The sequence below is a fragment of the Megalops cyprinoides genome, chromosome 4 (genome assembly GCF_013368585.1).
Source record: "Megalops cyprinoides isolate fMegCyp1 chromosome 4, fMegCyp1.pri, whole genome shotgun sequence".
Taxonomy (NCBI): Eukaryota; Metazoa; Chordata; class Actinopteri; order Elopiformes; family Megalopidae; genus Megalops; species Megalops cyprinoides.
Genome location: NC_050586.1, coordinates 10,742,713 through 10,748,295, shown reverse-complemented (window position 1 = coordinate 10,748,295; position 5,583 = coordinate 10,742,713).

Here is a 5,583-nt window from a genome sequence, read left to right as displayed (position 1 = left end):
TGCACTAATTCTGTGTTCCAATTCATCCAAAAACTGTTCTGTTGGATTGAGGTCGGGGCTCTGTGCTGGCTATGGCAATGTTCCAATGTAATTATCTGTGCATAGTCACACCCTTTCTCCTGCTAAGAGATGGACGTCCCATGACTTCTGGTATGAATGTGTGCATGAATGGATGAAGTAAATATAAAACGTAGACAAGGGTCATACATACATACAAGACATACATATTACCCTGGCTAAGGGTTTCTTCTGAGTGAACCAATCATTGAATGTAATGTGATTTTGGAGAGTAGAAAACAAGTGACGCTTGGCTTTGGTTGTATGGATAAGGAAACCCCTCCGCTGCAGTGGCACACAAGATTCTTGTGTCGTTCCCAAACTCGTCAATTCAGTGACATATCAAGGCCAGGCCTCAGCTGGGTCACTACGAGTCCGGAGTTCTCACGGGATGGGAAAACTGTTAATAAAGTTGAGCCCAGGACCGTCCTGCTCGAGTTTCCCAGCCAAGGCGGTGGTTGAGAAAAGGCACCCCCGAGGCAAGACGCTCGGCCCTGGCCCGGGACAGAGGGTAAGTCTGGGATTCAAGTGTGGAACTTTCCCGAGCATGTCGTATCTGAGGGAAAACATTCCTTGATTAAATTTCCATTTGGAGTATGAGTGTGACCTGGTCATCCATATCCCCCCACCAGTACATCTGTCCCTCAAAAACTTTGTGTTGCAACATGGGACGTCATAACTCACAGCCACTGGCAGCACTGAACACACTTCCGGTACATATTTCCATGTACAAATGAATAGTGCTTTTCACATAACAGCAACAATACTAATACAGCTACTTACATAATTCTAATAATAAGTAACATTAATAGTATGATTATTGTTGTTATGCTTGTACAATTTATTAAGTCAAATGTATTTCAAAGATGATGGGGTGGCAGTGTAGCATAGTGGTAAGGACCAGGACTCATAACTGAAAGGTTGCTCGTTTGATTTCCCGCAGGGTCACTGCTGTTGTATCCTCGGGCAAGGTATTTAACTCAGAATTGCCTCAGTAAATATCCAGCTGTATAAATGGGAAACATGTAAAAAACTGTAACCTATGTAAGGCTCAGGATAAGAGCGTCTACTAAATGCCAATAACGTAATGTAATGTAATATAGCCATGTGAGCTGCTAGTGACAGAATGTGCAATGAAGCAGGGTTTTTTTCCCCAACCTAACAATGTTTGCTATCATCACATGCAAAAGGAGAATCATTGCTATGCACAGCTGAAACTCAGAAGCATATTTCCCCTTAGGATGGCTTGTTTTAAGTAGCACTTGAGTGTGTGGGTGAAAAGACAGACCCCTGCAGTACGCTTCAAGCTCTCCTCATCAGTGCTCTAAAATTCACCTTACAATATGATGAGCACTAATTGGGCCTCCACATTCATAACTAAAATTGCTGTGAGCCAATTCTAAAGAAAGACATTTTTAGAAGACTAATACAATTTTTTTAAATGAAGACTGATCAATCATGCCCTCCACATGGAGCCTCATTCAAACAGCTAGTCAACATCACAGAACAAAGACCTGAGGCTTCTTTCAAACAGGTCGCAGGCTAGAGGCGATATGTCGCCACCTAGTGTCATTAAAGTGTAGTTGCATGCAGATACTTTTTGAAATTTGGCACAAACCCACTCATTTCGTAATTCCAGTTGACTAATCCATGTCATAGAGAAGTTTGATTGAGAGGTTTGTTTACTCACTTTAAGTAGACACATTCTGTTATTCATTACTGATTATGTGTCTACGACTATGCAAGACATCTGCTAAGCCTGGCACATTGAAGTTGACAGCAGTTTTACTGTCAGTTTAAATTAAGTGCTTGCAAGCACACACACTCACTCAGACATGCGCACGCACATGCACACACATGTATGCCATGTAGTGTCAATACAGGCTTTTAATGCAGAGGAATATTGAAATAATGTTTCAAATGGTAAATGAATAACATGCTTCCATTTCCTACTGTTCCATGTTCCCTGAGGAGGATCAATTGTGTCATCTTCTCTTTATTGTCCTGTCCGGATCATTCCCGTATGGTATTGAAATATCTGACTGGAGCAGAGATTGTCTGTCTTGGATGCAACAATGCCTGTCTGAACCAACCACCTGCTACACGCCAGCTTGACATCAGACACGTCCTTCTCGTGCTTTTGATAACATCATGTGAAGATTTACAAGGATGATATGAAGGACCTCAGCACTGCTGATCAGACACCCACAATTAAACAATCCACAGACTTGCCTGTTTTGCATATTCCACCTCTAGTGCTATGCTGCTATTCTATATCATACGTCGTATCAGCACATGTTAAATATGTCAAATAAGTGTATTATCCAAGGACACACACTAGTGAATCACTTACCTGAAAAAGAAACATGGATAAACTTCAGTTAAAAGGATAATTCTGGAAGGAGACAGGCCTTTGTGAGGTTTTGGAGGTGTGTGGGTAAGAGGCTGCAAAAATCAATAGTGCGCGCAAAATTGGCAGAGGATATTAATGGCTGCTGTCGCAATGGTCTTTATGACCACAGTACCCGAGGAAGTCAGTTCAGCAGCATGATAAAGCGGTTAGGGAGCTGAGCCTGTGACCCAGCTTTATCAACGCCCAAGAAAGGTACCTGGCCTGAATTGCTTCAATAAACATTCAGCTGTGTAATTATATACCGCTATGACAGTACATATTATAAGCTTTATAGGTTGAGCTGAATTAGGGTGTGTACTTAACAAAAGATAACAACTGAGGTTAGTCTTTGTGCATAGCCATGTAAGCAACTGTGAAGTGGTTATGTGTTGCTACAAAAAAAATCTATGAAGGTCTATGGATCCAAGATGAGGCTACCTAATGTTGCGCTGCCCCATAAGTTACTGCACCCACACTGCCTGGTCATCCCATCCTACTCTCCTTCTCTCATTTTAAAGGTGTATATATGTAGAATAGAAATAATGAATAACCAAGACCACAGTTTTAGAATATTAACATAAAGACACCAGGAACCACTTGGCAACTTTGTGTTCTTTACACTGCCTGTCAAACTGTCATGATCAGCCCACTGCTGGCTGTCTGCTAATGTAAACAATGGATGAATGTGACACTACAACACTACAGGTATTGGTAGGAGGATGGGTTAATTCATGTTTATATGCATAATTTTTCTTCTTTAAGTGAAAATGCAGTATAGTACTCTGTTCTACCTCAGTATGAAATCATTAACGCTACAGTATTACCCTGGGAAATGGCAAGAGGTTGTCTCTCCAATCCTAAAAGTGAGTGTTGATGCCCTCATCTCCTGTCACCAGCTCCTTCACTCACTGGGGCGGTGCTTCATAGTTGTGGAGGACTCTGGGAAGTTGAGTTCTGGATCCCCTGGGATTAGATAGGGTTTTATTGATCCAAGGAAACCAGTCTTTTTCCTTCAACTGGTGAGCATAATCATTTCAGTCCCTTTTGATAGGGACTGAATTGTATACTTCGGATACAATTTCATCCAGCACACACATATGACACATAAAACTAATTTTAAAAATTAATTGTTTTACAGGTACAACTGGTGACACAAATTTGTGATTGTGGTTGGGTAACTGCATTTGTAACCACATGTTCCCATGTTCCCACATGTAACCATGTTCATTCATTATGAGACCCACTGCTGCTGTATTACTGAAAACCTTAACTATAACTACTCATCAGTATATGCATATATGCACAAGCGTAAGTTACGCACATCCCTCTGGACAGAGTTATCTGCCAAGCAAATAATGAATAATAGTGAATATTCTGAATAATAATTTTCATCTGAGTGTACTGACTTAACAAGAGGTAAAGGAGCAGACACTAACGCTAAAAACATGTCATTCTCAAAACATTTCACAGGACAGAAATGGCACACTTTCCTAGGACAGAAATTGTGTTTCATAATCAGAGAAAGTTGGCACCACACACCAGAACAATCAATTTTATTTAAGCTTGAGCAGGATTGAACATGAGACAGCCACAACTGTTGCTGCCCCAAAATAAATCAGTCACAGAGCTGTAATTTTTTTTTTTGTTCGTTTTTAATTTTTCAAAATCATTTTACGTAACCATCACTGGGATTTGCTGCTTTCAGAGAGACAAGCGCCTTCAAATCCCATCACCTACAAAACATACACCATCAACAGATTCACTTTTACAACGGTCGGGGCGGTGGGAGGGGAAGGGGATGAGAAGAGGAATCAGAAAATTAAAGGTAAAAATGGACACAAAAAAAAAAAAACCTTTTCGATCTGCATTTTGTTTACATCACGTACTAGTGTGGAATAGAGAACCAGAGCTGGCGAGGAGGGGAGGGGAGGTGCACAGCAGTACGGCGTATTGAGGAGGGGCTGTATGTACATATGTACGTATAATTGTGGGTCGTGTTCTGTCGTGTCATACTGGGGCCGGGCCTTCAGATCAGACTGGACTCTGGGATAAGTTTGGGTAAACAGCGGAGGGGTGAATCACTGAGGGAGGACAGCAGTGCTGTGTAACTGGTGAGACGGTTCACTTCCACGCCCGCAGGAATCCCGGGAGGGGCTCCTCGAAGGCCCCCGATTCCATGGTTACGATAGCTGTCACCATGACAAACTAGGCGGAAAGCGGCCAGGAATCCCATCCAACAAACAGCGAGAGCGGGAGTGGCAGCGTTACATGTACCAAAACAGGAAAACAAGCACACGCCGTGCCATCAGTAAATGCAGTCTAGTTTCAGACAGGGAGGTGTGTTTAATAACAGAAAAAAGATACCCTGAAAAAAAAAACAAATATACATACAAATTAAAAAAAAAAAAAGAATTTCATTTTAACAAATTAGACTCTAAAATTTGACAGAACTCCTTTTAGACAATACTGCTTCTGTCCTAGCAGGTCCTAACTGTGAAGGCTGGTGGTGCAGGTGACAGAGAGCGCACGGCTATGAGTGATTGGACGGGGAGGGGATCGCGCCTGCAGCTGGCTAACCGAATGATGGGGTTTCAGTGCGCTGGGCGTGGCCGGGAGATGGCGGGGCGAGAGTGCTGCAGCATTTCCGTAGACACTGTTGTTCTAATAGCACCAGAACCGGAGGGGGTTGCTAGGGGCAACTTCCGATTGCAGCTCGGTTGTCATGACAAACAAAGAGCGGGGCCAGGGCGACTCGCGGGCCTGTCGTCCAGGCAACGCACTGACTGCAACAATGGGGAGGCCAGAGAAAAAAGGGAGGGAGGGAAGGGAAAGGATGAAAAGGCGAGTTAAATACTTTGGGTCACAGGACTGCAAAGGCCTTCCCCTCTGCCAAACTGTGCAGTACAGTTTTCCAGCTGATGAAGGTGGGGAGATGACTCGTTTTAACCCTCTGCTGCCCTCTCCTCGGAGATTTGCACATTCCAACACCGAGCAAGCGAACAGGAGACTCATGCTGAACTCTAACAGCCAATGTACTAGCCAATGTTTTCAGTACGACTTTTGCTCTAAAAAACAACAACTGTTGAGTCAAAAACAATAAAAAGAAATATAAAAAATGGAAAGATCAAGTGCAT